This window comes from Carcharodon carcharias, chromosome 15 (genome assembly GCF_017639515.1).
Source record: "Carcharodon carcharias isolate sCarCar2 chromosome 15, sCarCar2.pri, whole genome shotgun sequence".
Lineage (NCBI taxonomy): Eukaryota > Metazoa > Chordata > Chondrichthyes > Lamniformes > Lamnidae > Carcharodon > Carcharodon carcharias.
Window position 1 is genome coordinate 69,501,754 of NC_054481.1, and position 23,114 is coordinate 69,524,867.

Below are 23,114 nucleotides of genomic sequence, written 5' to 3' on the forward strand. Positions count from 1 at the left end.
AACTTTGGAAAGTGCTGGACATGTGCATCTTCAAAGGGCCGAGGGACCTTTGTCTATGACCCATACCTCTGACTCTATCAGCCTGTGAATGAGCAATGTTGCAACAATTACACATCAAACAATCATCAGTGCTATGGATGTTAGGAAGACAGAGTGGATGTCACTGTTGACCTCAAATACCTGGCCGTTCCATCCCAGCCTCACCGACACCAGTGGACCTGGGCTCATGGCACCTCTCGAGCTCCAGGGCCTCCTGCTCGAAACGGCTTAACATCATGAGCTGGGCCTGGCCGCCTCCAGTCCGTGAACACTCACAGGCATTGAGAGCATTCTTCTCCTGAAAAACAGAGAAGACCATTCATTGCAGCTAATCGCACATGGACGCTGTACACGCACACTGCACCCCAACCACAGTGGCCCATCTCAGTCCTCCAGTGCCTCCTCTCCACGCTACTGCTGATCAGTCACACAAAGATAATACGTTGCTCCCAAATCACCCCCCACCCCTCCCCCTCCCCCCCACCCTCCCCACACCGCTCCCCACCCTCCCCACATCACTCCCCCCCCCGCCAACACCCCCCCCCGCCAACAACATCCCTTCCCCCCACCTACCTGGCAGACAGGCAGAAAATTCTGCCCTTTGTTTTTTTGCTTGTTTTTTAACTTGTTTTTTCCCATGGTTTTTCATGCTTTTACTCTTGTTGCCAGTTTGTTGGATCCAGTACCCTTGGTTTTTTGGGGCTAAAGGAATAAACATGCTGTTTATTTACAAACTAAACTCTGCAGCTACACTTGTGTGCTCATAGCATAAAACTCTGTATTCACTCATCAGTGACTAACTCAAGGATCTCTCACATAGAGATAGCCCACGCTATGCTGCTATTGGATATTAAGATCATGTGACCTTACATTACGATCATGTGACCTTACATTACAATACTTGTCTTAAAGGTATATTACATATCAGATTACTACAGAAGGAAACATGCTGCCCCCAAATTTAGTGACGTCCCCCTCTGACGCCTACTGGATGCAGTAGAGGCCCACAGTGAAGTCCTCTGCCCCTGATCTGGGTGAAGACCAGCAAGCAAGGTCACCAATCCAGCATGGGAAGCAGGGGCAGCGATGGTCAGCGTCAATGCCCTGCAGAAGAAGACAGCTACTCAGTGTCAAAAGAGGATGAATGATCTCCTACGTTCCACCAGAGTAAGTCACTCTGCTCATCATTCTCAACTTACACTCACAAACCCATCACACATCCACAGGATCTCACTCACTGCCAGTTCAAGGGACATCACCATTCACTCTCTCACACACCTTCATCCGCCCTGCGGATCATGTCCTCATCCTGTCCATGGCACCACTCACCACCCACACATGCCAGGCATTCTTATCATCTGGCCTGGCAGGCGTCCTGCTTACACCCTCTCCATCTGTATTCATGTAGGACAAGCTGGCACACAACAAGAGGGAGAGGTCACAGACTAGTGGAGGAATACCTGACATCAAGGAACTCACAGCCTTTGAAAATAGAATCATCCAGCTGGCCGGCGATGATCTGTTCCATTCCAGAGCTGATAGTGAGGTCGGCAGTGCTCAACCAATTGAGGATCCAGCAGTGCAACATCTATCAGACAACCATGCTGTGAGCGAGTTCCCCTGTTCTGCAGTCCCCTGCCATGCACTAATTATCTCTCCTTACTTTCGCAGGCACATCTGGGAAGCAGACAAGGGAGTCCATGAGCCAGATCCTTGACTAAAGCCCTGAACACCCTCAGAAGAGGAATCTGATGACACCCTAATTGAAGTCTCATCACAGCACTCACCCACACCCTTCTACCAGCGTAGAGATGCACTTGGTGAGACCTTGTTCTAGAGTAGCCTCAGAGTCACAATCAGGTGAGCACATCATTATAATTCACAGCAAGTGGAAGCAAGGACTTTCTAGGTGTCTGGCACTCGGAGGACTGCTGGAGGCCAGAAATCTATTGAATCCGAGTCAGACGAGGAGTCTCTGGACTCAGTCACTTCACAGTTGCTGGAGCTGCAAAGGCAAGCTCGGGAACATCAAAAAGGAATGTCCGCTGCACTCCTCAGATTGTATGGCACAATGGAGGAGTCCGTCCATCTTCAGTCTGAGCGGATAGCGCTGGTATGCCAATGCACCGAGGTCAACACTGGTAGGATGGCGGCCACCATGGAGACCTTGGACCTTGGTCCAGGATGTCAGTCCTGCACTGTTGCGTGGGCTGAACACCATTGCTGATACCACAGTTGGCCTCCAACATTATCAACATGAGATGGATGCAGGGCAGCCCAATCTCACCCCAGCTTCTCCTTGCCCTCAAGGAATCAACCAGAGGCACTCAGGTACCCATAGGGAGGAAGATCAGCAGGTGTACACTCTGGGACCATCCTCCCAGGCGACTCTGGGAGTGTCTGGTCCATCCAAATCCCCTTTTCCTTTGACCCAGCAGCTCCAGCTCCAGCTCCATAGACAGAGGGGGGTGCCACTGCCACACCATAGGACCCTGAAAGTAGGCCAGAGCCCTCCAATTCTCAGCCCTCCAGAGGACGCCCACCATGGCCATCACAGATGGGGTGTAGCAGTCAGCAGGCTGTCTCCACCTCCACTGTGGATGTCAGGGGAGCACCAAGATGTAGCGGCAGGGTTAGGAAGGTTAAGAAGATGTAACTCTTTTGGAGTTAAAACAATTAAACGAAATTAACAAAATTAGGATAAATCAAGCACAGCCCCTAATTCAGGTCAGCTGTAAAACTAAGGACAAAGTTTAAAGGAAACTTAGAAACTTTAAACCAAAATGTGATTAAATGGGTCAATAAAATACCCCAGTCCCCACGGTGCCCACCGAGCATGGAAGGCGTTAAGAAGATGTAACTCTTTCGAGTTAAAACAATTAAACCAAATTAACAAAATTGGGATAAATCAGGCACAGCCCCTAAAGAAGATGTAACTCTTTCTTGAGTCAAACAATTAAACTAAATTAACAATTGTTGCACAGCCTGAGTATAGGTGTTAAGCACTTGCACTTAATGTTCACTATTGTAAATAAACTCCCAAGAATGTCTCCCTGTCTATGGCTCCTTGTTCTGATGAGCAGTGTTCATGGTATTCAGATGTGAAACCTTGGATCTTGCACAAGATAAAGGCAGGTGTCTCAGTCCAGGGCCTCTTCCCTGTGCAGTGTGTAGCCTTCCGAACAAAGTGATGGTTCATCTTCACATTCACTGGACACATTAGTGATGCCTGCACCTCGATGGTGCTGGTCATTGCTGCCAGAATATCGGGGGCAGGCATCTCCCTCTGTGCTCTCAGGACCTTTAAGGTGGGGCTGGCCCCATCTCTTCAGCATCTGTGACCGGTGATGCTGTGCTCCTGAAGTGGTCAGGTGCTGAAGGCTGACAAATGATCAGGTGCATTTAAAGTTTCACGGCTGTGTCTCCATGATATGACCCTGATCACAGAGCACAAGCGAGCTGCCCTCGGCCAGACGGGAGTCAAACATTCACAGAGGCTATGTGAAGATCTATGGAGTATCCTCACTGCTTACGATCATCATCGTCCAGGAATCCAGTGACTACTATGGCCTCCGCTGCGTCTCCATGACATGAGCCTGAGCACTAAGGGTATGTGCGCTGCCATCAGTCACACAGGAGCTAAACATTCACAGATGCAAGCTGAGGATGTCAAGACTGTCCTCACTGCATCTCATTATCATCCTCCATGAATCTTGCAGCTATGAGGGCCTCCTTAGCGTGCCTGCCTCGTCTGGCCAGTGAGATGTCCTCATTGCAAGCATCCTCGCCTTCAAGTACCTCATTGTTGGCCAGGGCTGCAACCAAACTGCTGACATAGGCAAAAGCAACTTTTGACCTGAAGTAACCTGAGTCCAGTCACTGGCCTGAGTTGGTTGGAATTGGTTTGAAGTAGCTGAGTTTTGTGAAGAACAAAGGGAATATGATAAGACACAGGTCCTTATTTAGAAAAGGAGTAATGAGGTAATGCTACCTAAGTCCTTGGGACAGAGCCAATGAGGAGATGCCACAGACTGGGCAAGCAAGCCTAAACCAACAGGAGAGAGACAGCACAGCTTGAAGTGATATGATTCAGTATAAGAGTGGAGGATCTCAGGGCTGGTCCCAGTTAGAACTCCGGAGACCAACCATTTCAGAAGTGGAAGAATCTACGTCAGCAACGTAGAGATGACGTCGAAAGAGAGAGAGAAAATGGAACACCTGGCCAGTGTCAGCTCTCCTTTTTGTGTATTAGCTTTTATATTCTGTGACCACTCAGGGAGTGTCAGAGAAACCTGATAGGTGTGCATTTAGATCCTAGTTTTGGGTATAAAACTGTATAACCTGCTGTAAACAGCATGTCTATATTTAACCAGATGTATAAGCTACATGTAGATGATCTAATAACATGAATAAAGTGAATTGAGAGTTAAGAGAGAATTGACTCTTCTTCTCTTTGTACTAAGCCAATAACTATTACCGGTGACCTCTGGTCAACACTCATCATCGTCATTCAATTCGACATCCTCCTCATCGCAGGATACGTGCAGCTGCTCCACAGCCAGGTCCTCCCCTTGTTGTGGAGCACCCAGCAAGTAACAATGATGCACGACATCCTCTGGGGACTGTATTGCGGTGCTCCACTGGACCTGTGGAGGAACCGGAACCTTATTTTCAAAACGCCCATTGTTTGCTCCACCGAAGTCCAGGTTGAGACATGAGCCTCGTTATACCCTCACTCTGCTGCAGTCTGAGGGTGCAGCATAGGCATCATCAACCACCTCCTCTGTGGGTAGTCCTCGTCCCTGAGAAGACAACCCTGCAGCCTCTGTGGACCCTGGAAGATGTCAGGGATCTGAGACCTGCTAAGAATGTAGGAGACATGGATGCTCCCTGGGAATTGTATGCAGACCTGGGGGATGCATTTGAGGTGGTCACACGCCAGCTGAATATTCAGCGAGTAGAAGGCCTTGTGGTTGACGTAGCTGACTACTTATTGCCACGGAGATCTAAACGTCACGTGAGTGTAGTCTGCACCCTGCACCTGTGGAAAACCAGAGATCTGCGCAAATCCCAGCACTCTTGTTTCCTGGCTTTCCTCATCCTGGGCAAAATGCATAAAGTTCTGTCCTTTCGATAAGATGGCGTCCATGACTCCTGGATACACTTGTGCGTGGAGACTTGCGAGATCCCACACAGGTCACCTGTGAAGCCCCGGAGGGAACCACTGGGGTAGAAATTGAACGTTGCTGTCACTTTCACGGCAGTGGATGCCCCCTATGTCCCCGTGGCACCAAAACCTGCAGCAGGTGGCAGATGTGACTGACCAGTTCCCTAGACATGCATAGTCTTCGGCGACATTGTTTCTTGGTCATCATCCTCCAGGTATGACAGGCGCATCATAAACCCTGGTTCCCTATGAGCGACAGCTTGCTATGGATCTGCATGCACAACAGACCCTGCTGCCCCTTCATCTTGATGGAGATGCTCCTCCCTTTGATGAGCCAGGCAACTTCGCTGCCTTCTTCTTCCTCTTCTCTTCCCTGTAATCCACGAGGCATACCATTAATTAATCAGCTTCCGTGATCCTGATTTTCTCCTCCTGCTGGATCAAAGAGAGAGACACATGGGTTAACATAGGTGTACTAAGAACCTTTTTTAGTTTGGTCTAAAGGCCCCTTCATGCATGCAGGAGAGTGCTGGCCACCACTTGGATGGCCTGTGTGTAGTGCGTTCCTTGGCTGTCCAAAATCTCGCCCACCATTGCCCCACTCCTCTTGACCAATTGGCAGCAACTTCACCCACTGGACTGCATGCTGTGCTCTTCGCTAAGGCACAGGCATTCTCCTAACCTGCACAGCCAGGCTGCACTGTTAGCTTGAACCATAATGGATACTGGTCCAAACCTTAATAAAGATATTGCAAGGGGCTGTGAGCATCTCCACCATTGACTGCGCCATGACCACCTTTCACAAGTGGTCACCTGGTACAACTTGCCCAGTCGGCTAATTGTTCTCCTGCCCCCTAAAACACACATTGATTTGCAGTTTTGGAGCATTTGGTGGCATTTTCAATCTTTTGCATTACTTGAGTGGGCAGAAAAATATGTCAATGGAGCTGCAGCTGAACAATCTCAGCTGCATAAGAATGCTCACTTTTGGCAAACTTTCCCAAGTGCATGGCCACTTCCCACATACCCCACCCCCACCCGCCCCCTGTCATATGCTTGAGTATTTCCTTCAGCCTGTCTATGCAGCCTTACCCCCACCCACCACTCCCTGGCCTGACCCATGCTGGAGCCCTTGCCCCAGCACCACACTGAAAGCCAGTCAGCACTTCTTCCTTGATGAACTATGGATGATGCTCACCAGCGCTGCACAAGGTTGTGTGCACTTGCCTCCGAGTTCCCCTAGAAATTCATGTCGCTGGGTGTACGCTTTTTTTAGACAGTCATGAAGCACGCCTTTCTGAAGTCCCGCCGATGTGAGGTAAATTTGATGTGGGGATGATTCCGGTGAGCAGGGCTTATAATTAGATGCAAATATATTAAAATGATGTTCCTGACGTGTGGCAGTGGGAAAAGCGGCCCGCCATTGACAGGTGAAGTGGATGATCGCAAACTGGCTTCACGACGGCGTAAAACCAAATTTTGGCCTTCTCACCATATTGTATCCCCACCCCGCCTCCCCACCCCCGCAAGACCCTGAGACCAATAGAGCTGGAAAATTACGGCCAATGTATTTTTATTCTATCTATGTGGTACAAGTTGAACTTTAACAATTATATATTCAGTTGAACTGATTTATTATTGGATTGGCTCTTAAAAAGCGATACCTAATTACAGTAAAACTACTTTTATGGACCCAAACATGAATAAAGAAACAACAAATTGTTACACAGATTATACTGAAAATTAGCACTAAGCAGATATGGTCAATCAGAATTGAAATGATATTGAAAAACACTGTTATTACAGAGAGCAGCTGAAATATTTCTGTTTGTGTTTTAAGTTAAACAAAAGAAAGTTCAAATGATTCGTGTGGAGTTCAAAATTGATCCTTCATTTTAACTTTTAATTCCATTGCTTATTTGGAAGTAGTACAAAAGATATGGTGGCATTTAGTTTAACATTAACCTTTGTGTCTTCTACACGAGATGTTCTGACTATGATTGGCAGCTGTAAATGTTTCTGTCATACTGAGTTCTCTCTCTAAGCAGTTTTTGGCATCGCTGCAAGCTCACTGAAACAATGTGATACAGAGTTTATATTCATTTGATAACAATTTGTACATTAGAATAGAGAGAGTGTCTTATTTTTGTAATATTGTAAACTTCTATACAGCAATCTTTACAGAGCAGAGCTAAGTTAGCCCAAAATTCAAGAAGCAGTGGAATATTCACATGATCAATATTTCATGCTAGTCACATTATGGAATACCTTCTGAAACTAGGGTTGCCAACACTCCAGGTTTGGTCTGGAGTCTCCAGAAATTGAAGATCAATCTCCAGGACACCGCTGTGCGCAACCCTGGAGAAAAATCATTGATATATTAAAAAATGCCTTTGTCATTTTTTAAAACATTTTTCTTCGTCAGATATAATAATATTGAAAATGGTGGGGGGTGTGGGGAGGCCATTTGGCTGACAATCAAGCATCATACAATAGGACAATTAGTCTTTTTGCTTTCCAATTGACATAGGAAGGCGGTTTGTCACAAGGATGGATGTGTTGGCCGATTGATGGGCAATGGGGGAAAGTCACGTGGTGAAACCTCCAGGAATACATTTAATCACAGTTGGCGACCCTATCTGAAAGCTAGGCGGCATTCCTTCAATTTCTCTAGTTTCTTCTGAACTGGGATCCGGCCTGCAATCAAAACCACAAATATATGAACTTTCAACTCAACTCCATCCCTCCAGGCCATTGCTGCAAATCATCAACCCAGCACCTCTTGCAGCTGAATGGAGCACTGAGTTTAGACTCAGCAGCACTTAATCCTTAAAAGCAGTTCATCCTTAGCAGGAGGTCAGCTTTGAGGTGCCGTTGGACAGGATCCTTTTATATTATTATTAACAGTTGTGTGATGTATTTAAGAGGAATTTTGATTATTTCTGGGTTTGCTGCTAGCGAGACTTCAGACTTATCATTATCTTATATTTTTGAAGTTATATCCAAACTCTTGTGATGTACATGGAATGCAGTATATGATTTATCATTGATCCTCAGTCTAACCATAAGACAATACACTTCACTAATATTCTGGAGCAGAAGGTCCCTATGCTCCAGCAGTAATTGGCCACACTCACAGCTTGAGGAAGAATACAAGGTTTCTAAATGGTGCCATTCAGAATGTAGTCACCCAAGAGCTTGTGCTATAGAGAAGTGGCAGAACAACTTTGTATAAAAATACTGTAAGATAATACATCTTGGAAGAGAAAAACAAGTAATAGATGTTATACAAGAAGTGGAAAAACACTGAAAAGGGACAAATACAGGGTTTCCTGAATATGTGAGTGCAGGTGGGTTAATCCAGAACAGAAGACCGGAAGCATTTGGGTTTTATTAATGGGGCATAGAGTATAAAGGTAAGGAAGTAATGATAACTTTGTACAAAACCTCAGTTAGGCCATAGTTTGAGTATACAATGCAGTATTAGATGCCCCATTGTAGAAAGAATATGAAGCAATTGAGAGCATATGATTTTGATTCACTAGTATGATGCTAGGAATGTGAAGATACAGCTATGAATAGAGAATTCAGATCCTGGGATTATATTCACAGGAACAGAGCAGTTTAAGAGCTAAAAATTCTTATGAAAAATACTGATAAAATTAGAGAAATACCAGGTTGCTTTGAGGCTGGTAAAACATGAACTGCTTCAGCATTCCCCCCTCTACATCAGTAGTCTTGTTTGGGGCAGGCAGAAGCTCAACCTTGCACCAGACCACTGGCGATGACTGTAAAACTTGAACAAGCCAGTTTTTGGGATGAGCAGTTTGCAGCCACTCTTTCAGACACTCACCAGAGTCATGACGGGAGCCTGCTGAAACAATATGAGCAAAAAGAATTTTACCGCAGCTCCAAGGAAAGAGAACCATAATCTCCTACAGCTTGGTTGCTCGCGGTCCTTTGTGACCTTCAGCAGTTCTCCACCTGTAGCCTCCCACAAACAGGCTACAAGTGCTTTCTACTTTGAGACATTCTTCACAGTTACGTGAACATTGGTCAGGAGGGGAGAATAGTTGGCTATTGGGATAAGTCGCATCCTTTTGATCATTGAAGCCCATCCATCAGCTGAGATAGAAAAATAATGTGCAGGCCATTCCTTGGGATGAGAATTTAGAAGTAAACCTCCCAGTCCCTTCATCCTTCACTTATTCAGTGGGTCCATCTAAAAATGGAAAGAATCTTGAATGAAAATATAAACCTATGTGTAATAGAATCAACAGAATATTTTATCATTGGGTTGCAAGCCCCTCTGATCTTCCCCTCATATCGCCAAGCAGATATTTTCCAGATAGAGCCAGTTGATAGCAGTCAGGGCCATTTTTGTTTTTTGAAGCACTGGTGTATAGAGGATGATTGTGGTATCTCTACAGACAGCCTGTCCAAGATCAACAGATCCAGTACAATAGGGAATCTGACCTGAGGATGCTCTCTTTATCGTCTTGCATGTATTGGTTGCACAGGTACATGGCAGATACCGTGGGGGTGCAAAACCCATTGACAAACTCTTGCTCCACTCGTGGCTGAGTTGGACTAGCCCTGGGTTTTCCAATGGGCCTACTGGAGGGAGCCTGTGCTATGGCCAAACCTTACAGCTTTAAATTATTTAAATTTTCTAGGTTGAAAATTAATATAAATTTCCACCTGAATCACTGTTACACTCCTATTTTGCGATGGCATGTGTTTCAGCACCTGGAAAAATAGCACATGTTCAGAAAAGTAGAATTGGATTTCTAACACAAAATCAACAGTTTTCAGTGGTGAATTATATTCTGTTAATTTAATAAGTGGTGAAAAATGAGTTGATCCCATGTGCTGAGACAGAAAATTTACAAACTAGGGACCTGGTGGAATGAAAATATTTTATGGACGAGTGATCTGTCAGATTTGATTATTGGATTAATGATTAAGCTTTAATCATTTCACCACATTTGTTCCACCAGATTTTTAAATTTTCTGACCACATGCAATACGTATTTGTCTCACCATGAGAGAAAAATCAATCAGTCCTGGGGAGACTTAGAGATTTTTACATATGTAATGGAAAAGCATTTTAGCTTAAATCTAATTATAGGCTCATGTAAAATTGTTGTTTTGCATCTGCACAATTTTACTGCCTAAAAGTTACAGCAATGAGTCAAGTTAAACTTAGCACAGATTGTACAATACTGATATATTACTCACATTTTCTAAATAGTAAATACAATTGATTATTTTATGTTTGCAGTTGCAACTATCTATCATGAAGGGCTAAAAAAAACCAATGGGCCCAATGTCCAGTGTAAGTACTAGATACAACACAGATCCTGACATACAGATCCTGTCATGGATATATCATGCAAGGAACTGTGTCAATCAGATTACATTTTGAATGCTTGCCTGGCTAATAAGGTGGATAAATGCTTTGTCCATTGGCCAGCTTCCATTGATCCAACAGGCCAGAGTCATAAGAACTACCAGCTGTTATGATATGAGGGACATATACCTTTAAGGGCATGTATTTTAAACTGCTGTCAATTCCTACCACCTTGACATGATGTGAAGTATTAGTCCCATAACATGTACTCAGTCTACAAGCAGCAGTGGTTGAGGCCAGATGTACTATCCACAGTCTCCCAGTTAACTCTATTTGTAAATGGACTTAAATAAATAGCCCACATTATTGTTTCACCAATCTTTATCACGGGATTGGTATGCTTATGTTGAATAGAGAAGAACATTGCATGGTGGCAGGGTGGTTTTGAAGATTTGACAGAGAAATATAAAGGCCTTAACACTTCACACACAGTAGAAGAAAATAATGCTATGAAAGTGAGACAATTATCAAGCCTCACTTTGTGTAAGTGATGCTGCAACTCTGTAGGAATCCTATTCACTTTTGTTCTGGGATTGCACCTTGCTCCAGCCAGAAGGCACCAGGTCCCAGTAAGTCTGTTCGAATTTGTGGGAGCTTACTCGATATAAGTCTGCCTGCTGCAAATTTAAGCAGGAACAAAATTAAATAGCTGATTCTGGAAAGTCTAACTTCAAGCAGAACTCGCCTACAGGGGAGACTTCATTACTGCAGTTTACTGTCCCAACAGGAGGTCAGGGGTGTTAAAATACTGCAGGCAGGGCTAGGAAGCAGAATCCATCAAGTAACAGCTTCTAACAGCCAGTTTTTAGCCTGTTTTTAGAAGAAAAAAAATCTTTTTCATTTTTGAAGTCTGCAGTTCCTATTCAAACCTAATTTCACTGCTCTGTGGGCAAAGCTTCAATAAACCTGGGGAAAAATCAGAAAGAGCACAACAGCGCCACTATTGCAGTCAAGCAGTAACCTATGACATGCTAGGGGTATGGATACTAAAGATACTGCAACACAGAACTAAATTCAGCTTAGCAGAGCCATCAAAACAGCCTGGATAGCTATTAATAGTTTGAGGTAGCATTAATATTCTTGCAAAAGTCACAAAATGACCACAAAATTTCCAACTCTCAGTTGCAAGGTAGCAGACCTCCAAATTGAGTTCACTTTGTTCTGACAATGCAAAAAACTGTGTTTTCTGGACTTCAATATTTCCGGACCAGTTAAACAAGCCATTAAGATTAAAATTGCTATTGGCAATGAAGACCTTTACTGGTTGAACAATTCAGTTCTGTCTGACAACCATTTTATAAGTCCAGATAAATGCAGTCAACGCTTGAATATCAATGTCCCAGTCTTATCTTTCTCTTTACCTCCCCCTCAACTTATTGTATTAGAACTGGTTCTCATTTGAAGAATTAACCAAACATGCATCAAACCCCCTCTTGTTTTGCTTCATCATAATCTCTATCTCACTCATCATCCTGTTTTTGATCCCGTTACCTTTCACGCTTGTTGGAATGTGCCTATCTTCTAACTGAAGCATCTCTACATTAAAGATCACCGATAGTTCCGTTATAATTCTTCCTGTCAGTCTTTGATTCCATTTTACCCTGGCTAGATCCCTTCTTATTGAATTGAAATTAGTTTTCTTCCAATCTAGATGTTTTACTTTATACCATTCCTTGCTTTTATCCATTACAAATCTAAACCTTGTGATGTGATGGCCACTATTACCCAAGTGTTCGCCTGCAGACACAAGTCCAGCATGTTGGCTAAAAGGTCTGTTCTGTAAGTGGGGCTATGTCAGGCTTTTGCTTGATTCCTTTGGAGAACAGCTCTCCTAATATTGGTGGATTGACTGGGCTGGTTGTATTTTTGTTGTTATCTGGTGTGAAGGTCAATGTTTGGGCGCCTGTACAGTTCTTTTTAATTCTTGTTTTTTAGTAGTTTAATATAGCTGAGTGGCCATTTCAGAGGGCAGACCACAGTGCTGTAATTTTGGAGTCACACATAGGCCAGACCAGGTAATGGCGGTAGATTTCCTTCGCTAACATTGGAGAACCAGATAGGTTTTTACGACAATCCGATAATTTCATGTCACCATTTCTTTTTATCCCAGATTTATTTAAATAACTGTACTTAAATTCTTTAGCTATTGTGGTAGAATTTGAACTCATATCTCCAGACCATTTGTTGAGAGCACTAGTCTGGAAGCATAACTACTATGTTACCATAGCCACCTCAGATTGATTCTGAGTGCCCACCAGTTAAAAGTTATATCTCCTTAATACTTCATCTGTGCTTTTATGTTGACATCAAACAAACTCTGCTTAAGAAAGAGTCTTGTAGTTGTTTTGTCAAGTCTATTCGAATGGTTGCGGCTTTAAAGACATTACATCACCAAAGCCATGTGTTTATTGACTTAATTCTTTCTGATAATCTTCTTGGTCATTGTTGCTGGATGTGGCATCAGCACCCATTTGCTTTGAAGTCTCAGCGCCCAGGCGTAACTGATTTTGCGCTGAAGACTCAATGTTTCCTTGTGATCTTGTGACGAGAATCTTCACTACATAGCAGGCAAGCAGTCCATCACGCTATCTGATATTATTGCAGGACCAGACTCCTTCAAGGCTGAACCAACAATGCTCTAACTCAGAGATAAGAATGCTACTACTGAGCCAAGGCTGACACCCTTTATCAGCTTTTTCAGGCTTGGTACATGATTAACTTCCAAATAAGGCCATTCCTTAATTTGACTTTATCTCAGTTTAACAAGGCCAGCTGAATAGGAAGTTGTTATTTACCCAGGAACGTGCTCAGGGTTACCAACAAACACCAACCCAAAGCCTCTGGCATTGAACTTCCAAACAGTTAGACACATCCATCGCTGACCCTGCCATAAATCACAGTGTTACCCAATTTGCATCCACTTTGACATAGTCTGTGTGCAAATCATATATAATGTTGGAGTACTGGAGAGGGTTGAAAATTTAAAACACAGCCTTTAAAAAGCTTAGAGGCTGAAAATTTTAGCAGAAGGCTTGGGGTGCAGCATTTAAGTGGTAATGATTTTGTAAAACTTAGTTGATCACTATATGTACTGAATGTCTCATGTAATATTTCCTGGCACTTCTGAAGCACTTTTTCTACTGAACAACTAGGCAGAGGCACTCAAAGAAAGGAATGCAGGGTTGGAAAGATGCAGAAAAGAGGAGAAAGGTTTTCTTCTGAAGGAAGAGAATGAGGCTGACCTCCAGATATAGCTGGATGAAAAGGAACAAATGAAAGAAAGCCCCTGGACAGCTTCAGGAATAAAAGCCAGAAAAGCATCTCATTTGCCAAATGATAGACACACCCTCTCTCACCACCCAGAACTGTAATGAGTTTGACGACCGTTTAGGTAAGGCGACATAACATTGTGACTGCTCTATATTTTTATCATTATTCGCCATAGATACCAGTGGACTGTCTACCCTTTATGACCTGTAAAAGTCCTTTATATCAAACTATGGTGAGAGAATTCACTATTTGTTCTCAACATTTTTTGATATCATGACACACAATATCAAGTAAGGGCTGAGCTGCAACACTATCTCACATGTAGCGCTGAAGATTAGTGCTCTAGGACTAACCAAGCCTCTTAACCAAGCTATAACACTGGAAAAAGTGGAAAATTGCCCCAGTATTTACAATTACCACCCCATCAGCTTACACTCAGCAACGTGGAGGAAGGAGTTGCCTGCAGTCAAAGGCACTTACTCAGCAAAAAGTTGATGAGCGATGCACCAAGATAACTCAACTCCAGAGATCATCACAACCTTGGTCCAAATCATGGGTGCAAGCGTGTCTGCCCTTGACATCAGGGGAGCATTTGGCCAAACATGGCATCAAGGAGCCCCAGCAAAACTGATGTTAATGGAATTCAGGGGGGAAACCCCCTGCTGATTGGAGTCATACCTCGCAATAGGAAAGATCGTTGTGATTGTTGGAGGTCAATCATCTCAGTCCCAGGACACCACTGCAGGAGTTCCTCAGGATAGCTTTCTAGACCCAACCATCTGCAGCTGCTTCATCAACAACCTTCTCTCCATCATAAGATCAGAAGTGAGAATGTTTGCTGATGATTGCGTGGTCTTCAGTTCCATTTGCAGCTCCTTAGTTAATGATGCAGTCTGTGCCCAAAGACCTGGACAACATTTGGGCTTGGGCTGGTAATTGGGAAGTAAGATTTGAACACAATGCCAGGCAATGACCAGCTCCAACAAGATGGACTCTAAACACCCGACTTTGACATTCATAGGCATTGCTATTAACACATCTCCCACCATCAACATCTTGAGGGTAATCAGTTACCAGAAACTTAACTGGAATAGTCATATAAATGCTTTGGCTACAAGAGCAGTTCAGAGGCTGTGTATTCTGTGGTGAATATCTCAGCTCTTGACTCTCCAAAGTCTTTCCACTACTTACAGGCACAAATCAGGAGTGTGATGGAATACTCTCTACTTGCCCAGATGAGTGGAATTCCAACAACACTCAAAGTTCAACAACATTCAAGACAAAGCAGCCCACTTGATGGGCACACTACCCATTACCTTAAATATTAATTTCCTCTGCCAACAATGCAATGTGGCTACAGTGAGTACCATTTATAATATGCATCGCAGCAATTCACCAAGACTTCTTTGACAGCACCTTCCAAACTTCAACCATCCAGAAGGAGAAGGGCAGTTGGTGCAAAGGAACACCACCATCTGCAAGTTCCCTTCAAAGTCACATAGCATTCTGTCTTGGAAGTATATCGCTTGTTCCTTCATTGTCATTAGGTCCTGGAACTCCCCATAACAGCGCTGTGGGAGTACTTTCACCACATATTCTGCAGCAGTTCAAAATAGCAATTCACCATTGCCTTCTCAAAGAGATAGTCAATAAATGCTGGCCTTGCCAGTGATGTCCACATATATATTTAATATGAATTTTAAAAATAAGAAAAAGTATGCCAACTCCTCCAGCAGGAAATAGATGCAGGTAAAATCTTCAATCCCTTTCTCCAGTCGAACAAGATGCTACCAGCAGGTCTGTTACATCAGTTGTTCGATTTTACCCAGGTGACAGGCTTCACATGCTAAGCTTACTAGAATTAACATCAGTTTGTTAGAATAGAATTAGAATGTGTCGGGAGCAAACAATGCACCTTGTGCAGAGCTAACCCAATCTGTCTCTGGGACATGGCAAGGTCATTTGGAAAATGCAAACCAAGGTGACAATAACAATTATGATAACAACAACAAATTGCATTTATATAAACAATTTGTACAGGCAAATGTCATGGCTGCTTTATGTAGCAGCAGACAGCAAGAAACTTCATCACCTTTCACTGCCTCCTTCAATCAAAGCTCACCAGTTCTTAATTAATGTCGCCTTTCCTCCAGGCCCATCAACAAAGGGCTGAGTGGCAGCGGAAGAGGCAGAGGAACAAGATGGCAGTGTAGAGAAAGATGATGATGAAGAGGAGGAAATGAATAGAAGTTAAAAGACACAAAAGGCTATTTGGTCTAACCAGTCATTTACGCACCAAACAAGCAAATAGTCCTAATCATACTTATATGTTCACTTCCCAAATTCCCTTATCTCTTTCTTTCATCCAGCTATCCAATCCAAATTTGGATATTTATATATCATCTAACTTAACCATGGAAATTAATTTAACAACCATGGAAGTAGTTTACTTCTATCTACCCTGCTGCATCCTCATATAATCATAAGCATCATATTGCCCCATGATTTCCATAGCTCCAATAAACAACAGCCCAAATTTTTTTTATATCTTTCTCCGTATTTGCATTACCGATAGCATTCTAGTGAATCTACATTTCACTCTGTCTAAAGCCTTGATATCCTTAACAAGTTCCACCTCTGATCTAGTGCTTCATGTTGGGAGTCAAGATCAGTAACAGCATTCAGGTCAAGCAGAGTTGAGAGTAGGAATAACTCAACACAGCTGGGGGGAGGGTGGTGAAGGCAGAAGGGGTGAATTGCGCGAGAGAAAGGGAGTGAGAAAGGGGAAGGGAAGGATAGAGGGAGGGAGAAAGAATAGAGGAGGAAACTGAGAGGTTCTGGAGAAAAAGGAGGGAGGAAAAGGAAGGGGGCAGAAGGAGGAAAGAGGAGCCTTCTTAGGTCAATGGACAAAATACTGAGGAAATCCTGCCATTTTATAAATCGTAGGTGCAACCACATGTAGAATGTCATCTACAATTTTGCTCACCGGATTCCAAAATTATATTACAGTGATTGAAATGGTCCAGAAGAGAGCAACCAGAGACATTGAGGGGAACATTGTATTATGAGGAGTGATTGTGTAAATTAGGCAGTTTCTCACTGGAAAGAATATTGAGAGGAATTATAAGTTGCTGTTTTTACAATTCTATAGGGACTACACAATCAATACCATTGCAAGCTGGTTCACCTTGTCCAGTACAGTAGAATCAGACAACACAGCCTGCATTCGAAGAGAGATAAATTCAAAACTAATCTATGGAAGTGGCCCAGATCTTCCAGTCTCCAGATCATTGAAGAGTGGACATAGGGATGCGCGTTGGGAACCCTGGTGTGCTGACTCCATGGGAATTGCCCAGGAAGTTTGAATTTCTGATGGGCAATTCCCCTGCTCCCCTGGGCCATTCAAAAAATCTCCAACTCTGACTGGAGACTTTAGGCAGTTATGATTTACTTAGCTGGATAGTTACCCAGGAAATGTGGTACAGTAAAATCCTAGCCTAACTTCTAGGTAACCACAGAACTGACTGACACCCGCTCCCCCCACCCCCCACCACCGAATCACTCACATTGACCCCTCCCCCGACTCCCCCTCCTGGACCCCTGACCCCCCTTATTCCAACCCGACCTGACTGCCCCCACTGCCCGACTACACCCCCAACCTGACCTAACTACCCCCAACCTGATAACCCCTCCCAACCCAAACCGATTATCCCCGAACCACCTTCCCAATCATCTACCTCACCCAACTGCCATCCTACTACGTCATCCACCTGCCACCCTGCCACCTGCAACCCTACCCACCTGCAACCCTGCCCACCTGCTACCCTACCCATTTATTCACTTACCTCATTCACCCTAACCACTTACCCACCTATCTAACCCATACCCGTCCTACAACCCTACCCATTTATTATTCATCTGCTCACCCATTCAACCAGTCATCCATTCACTAACATTCATCCATCACCCATTCACTAACACTCACACTCCACATTTAAACTTACCTCATGGCAGCTGGTGCTGTAAAAAGGTGCGGTGATTCTCATCACTGCTCTCTGCGAGGATTCCTGTGCCAGGGGAGTTCTTCTGAACTATGGATTGGAAACCTGGCCCGTTCCAATGTACCCAGGCGAATGGGTAGTTTTCTGCCTGATCAGCGTCGGTCTCAGCGACAATTCCCATTCTCATTGGAAGATTTGGGCCATTTCGAACGAGTAGTAAATCTGCGGAACAGGCCTCCCGAGATGGTGGAAGCAGACAGTGTCGATTCATTCAAATGCAGATTAGATATTAGAATCAGACAACACATAGGGAGAGCATTCGGTTCATCATGCTTTTTCTGGCTCTTTGAAAAAGTTATCTGAGATGAATTTACTTAAGTAAATCATAATAATGTGTAACTATGTGTGCAGAAATCTCTATTGATCCACAGGTATTTTCATTTCCTTGTTTTTCTTTCCTTGGGGAGAGAATGTGGGGCTTAGTGAAACAAAAAGACTAGACACTTATCTTCTTTAAACACCAAAACTCAGATGTGTTTACTTCTCTGAGCCTGCCCAGCAACCATCAATCAGATTATGCCATGTTCTTTTCAAAGTGTTAAGTGAGGTACATTGCTCATATATTTTGTGATCCACGAATGAGTGCATATGCTTTAATGAGGATGAAAATGAGTAATGACGGTGTCAGAACAGAGTAGGGATTGTTATGTGTGTCCGTATTTAAATCTGCGTTCTTTCTCTATTTTCTGTCAGAGTGATTCAGTTTCTCTTTATTACACATAGGTCTAGGATCAGTTGTTATTAGGGCATATTTATGCAAATTGTTTTTCAAAGCGAAGCTCTGAAACTGTTCTTGCAACAGTATGGTGTACCGACACAGGTCATTTTAAAGGCACCGATGAATTAGGGCATATCAACTTTGACTGAAGCGGTCTCCGGTTAACTGTGTGGACAAAAGTCCTGGTCACTGTCTCATTTCATTTGCATTCATGAATGAGATAAAATCAGTTTTATTTCATAGCAATGCTGTCCGCAGATACATAAATTGCAAGAAAATCCAATTTCCTCTGACATTATAACCTTTATTGGAAAATATGTTGTAAATTGCATGCCGTAATGAACTTGTAAATTGCTGTATGCTTTTACATAATTTTTCATAGATGGTTAGTTGAAGTAATTGATAAGTAAACAAATCAATCTCACATGATGAATATCATGCATTGATATGAATATGTAATTATCTTGCAAGCAGTATGGATGCTACACTACTAAAATTGAAATGGATAGCTAGATAGTATTCTTGTCAGTTTTACAACATTAATGCTTTCTCTACTCAATACTGCAGTTTTTTTGTCTGATGTGATGTTCTTGATTCAACACAGAAAATACTCTCTTCCAGATTGGGCTATGTCAAGCAGAAGGACATGTCCATTTTCACAATTACATTGACCTAATACTCTGGTAATGATCTTTAATGGGAATTCAATCAACCAGCAGCACAAATGTAGCTAAATTTTTTTACTTTTGCCAATCCTTTTTGGATAAGTATGCAGCAGTCAGAAGCCCATTACTAACGTCAGGTTATGTTTATTTCTGATGATTGTAAATTAACAGCTTCTACTTGGACAGAAAAGTTAAAATCAACCCCATCATCTAGCTAAGCTAAGTAAAATTGTTACTCCAGAGGCGAAAAGAGAACCAGCTGCTTGTTAAATAGAAAATGTTAACACACAGCATTATAAGCTTGCCTAACAAAGCACTCATTAATGTATCAAATATTTATTACTCACATGGTGTTGTAGTGCTAGTATGTCCGCATCAGAGCAGTGGGTCAGGTTGTTACTTAGTCCTAACTCTGTCAAATGGGGAGATGCTGAGTACAGGCTTGGGAATTTTGCAAGGAGTATCAGAATTACAACGCGTATGTACAAACCATTCCTGAAAATTAACAATCTATATGTATGTGTTAATAGACAATGCAAAATGATTTTTGTATCAATTACAATGTTTTGCTCAAAGTGGTCATCTTATTAAAACAGAAACATTGGGCAGAATTTTCCGGCTGGCGTGCGGGTAGCAGAGCCCGCAGGACAGCGAGTAAAATGTCGCGCTCTGACCTTGCGCAAGAGTCCCAATGTCAGCACGCGGCATCGTGATAGTTCGCCCGCCATTAATTGAAGGGCTCATTAAAGCCCTTTATGTGCCAATTATCCAGGATTTTGAGGGGCCCGTGCGAACTTCGGGTTGGTGCACGGGCCCAACGGGTAGGCGGGTTGGAGATTATTTAAGAAAACTTTTGCAATGTTGGGATTTGTGAACTCAGAGGGGTTGTTCATGTTTTACATGAAGTTATAATTGATGAAAGTGTTTAAGACTTGCCTGTGTGATTGTTAGCAGTTCTCATCAATTTCCAAGATGCTTTTGTGTAACTTGAAACCAGTTTGCAGACAGTAATCTTTTTCAGCCTTGCAGCTTTCCAGAGGCCTCCATTTAGCCTGGGGCTGTGGGTTCTGACCTCTCCAGTGGAGGCAGCTCCCCTGAGGAGGAAGGGAGGGATAGGATAAGGAGAGGCCAGGACTGAACAATCAGCCTCCGGGGAGCCACCTTTGGGAGGCCAGGCGCAGGCACAAGGGGCACAGGGCCAAGAGCTTGTCCAAGGTGCAAGGGGCCTCAGACGACGCCACTATCTTGCTGCCAGGGTATACAGGCTGCGAAGCAGCTACCTCAATACGCCTGAGGTGCAGTGCAGAAGGAGGCTTTGACTCTCAAGGGAGATAGTCAACTATATCTGTCAGATGATTGGGCCTGAGATCTCCCCTAACTGTGGATGGACACCCCATGCCAGCGGCTCTGAAGCTCACAATTGCCCTCCACTTCTATGCCTCTGGCTCCTTCCAGAACTTGGTGGGTGATCTTTGCGGTGTCTCCCAATCAGCTGTACACACTTGTGTAAAACAGGTTACAGACACTCTGTTCAGACGGGTTTCCACCGTCATCCACTTCCGCTGCGACCAGGCAAGTCAGGCACAGCGAGCCAGAGGCTTTGCGGCCATTGCTGGCTTCCTCCGTGTCCAGGGTGCTATAGACTGTACACATGTGGCCATCAAGGCACCAGCAGGTGAGCCCGGTGCCTTCGTCAACAGGAAGGGCTTCCACTCCATGAACATGCAGATAGTGTGTGATCACAGGATGCTGATTCTGTAAGTCTGTGCAAGGTACCCAGGCAGCTCCTACGACGCCTACATTCTCAGACATTCCCAGTTGCCGGGGCTCTTCAGTGCTCTGGCTCGGCTGGATGGATGGCTGCTGGGTGACAAGGGCTATTCCCTGTGAAGGTGGCTCAGACGCCACTATGCCGTCCAAGAACAGAAGCTGAGCAGCTGTACAATAGGAGCCAGGGCACCATAAGGGCTGTGATGGAGAGAGCTCTCTTCTTCTCAAGATGTGCTTCCGATGCATGGACTGCTCAGGGAGCGCATTCCTGTATCCCCCCAGGTCGCTTCTCTCTGATCAGGGTAGTCTGCTGCGCCCTGCACAATCTTGCGCTGGAAATGGGAGATGGAATTGATGATGAAGACCTTGACACCCTGGATGAGGCTGCACATGATGAATCCAGCAGTGCCTCAGAGGATGAGGAAGCACAGGGTAATGATGAGGGGCAAAACGACGACCCGTGTTTACACCAAGGAGGCAGGGACACCCAGGACAATTTAATCCAAAGAACCTTCAGCTACCTCCACACACATGGATCAGCAGGAACAGCATTGCCTGGAACTTCCGCACGTGGCACTTAGGTGCTACATCTTCCACCCTATTAGCTGCAAATAAGGGCTTAGTACAGAAACATCGATGTCCACTCAAGCACTCATGATAATTATGCGAAAAAGAAATAAGCACCACAATGAAAAGACCCTCAGCCATGGTAACAAAGGTGGACTTTATTGTGTCCAAAATTAAAGCACACATGATTATTTCACAATGACAGAAAAATGGGTCCCTATTCTAAGGCCAACACAAAATCACCAGTGGAGTACCCAGGGAGTGCCTAAGGTGCCTTATGCATTCGTTTCCGGATGCTACGTCTCGGTGCCACCCCATCGTTCAGAGTGGCTTGTAAGAAGGCCGGCTGACTCTGCTGTCCTGTTGGCCTCAATGACCTTGGCGGGCATTCTCTGGCCCTTGGAGCCTGTGATAGCCGCACCTGGGAGGGAGTGGGCAGTTCCTGAACTGGCACCTCCCCAGTTTGCAGCCTCAACAAAAGCAACGTTGACTGGCAGAGGGGCAGAGGAGCTGCTGCCCACATCCGGAGCGCCCTGAGAGGAGCTCGCAGTGATGACAGGCAGCTGCTGCACCAACGTGAGGTCCATTTCGACCTCTCTGCTCACCGCAGATGCATGGGCACCGAGCGCCGATGCTTGGTGCCCACAACATCTCCCACATTGGGAATGACCACCCATGGCCAGTACCGCTGTGAGGGCTTGCAGGTCAGAGCATATCCCAATCATATTTTGATCCATTCAGTTAAAGCCCCTCGCTATGAGAATCGCCAATCTCTCATTGGAGGAAGCCTGCTCTGCCCTGAGGGCGGAATCTTCACGTGCACTCTACCTAGACTCCTCCGTCACAGAGACCAACTGAACCACTCCCTCATGCAACCCTGCCAGATGCAAATGCACTTCCTGCCGCCTGTCCTGCAGCTGCTGCAAAAGGGACAACTCCAGAGGCTGCATTAACAATTGCAGCAACCATCTATGGTTTGGATGGTGGGACGACAGAGTGGATGGGACTGTGGACCTCAAATGCCTGGCCACTGGACCCCAGCCTCGCCACCCCCGGCCACCCTGACCTCCTGCCCAGCTCCATGGCCTTCCCCTCGAAGAGTGTGAGGCGCTGGAGGAGGGCGCGCCCATCCCCAGTCCTCAGGCGCTCCTGGGCATTGTGGTTGCTTTTTGCCTGCAAAACAGAGAAGAGGATTTATTGGGGCAGCTCACTCATGTACTCTGCACACGCACGCCAAACACAGTGGCCCATCTGAGGCCTCCAGCGGCTCCTGTCCAGACTACTAGTGATGAGTCCCCAGAAGATAGTACAGCTGGTTCCAACTCCCTCCCCCAACGGTCGTCTTGGACACATTCGACGTCCATCACTTTGAATAGCACACGGGTCCTAGTGCCCATGGTAAGGAGGAACAAATATGTGCAGCACCGATGCCAGCAGATGGGAC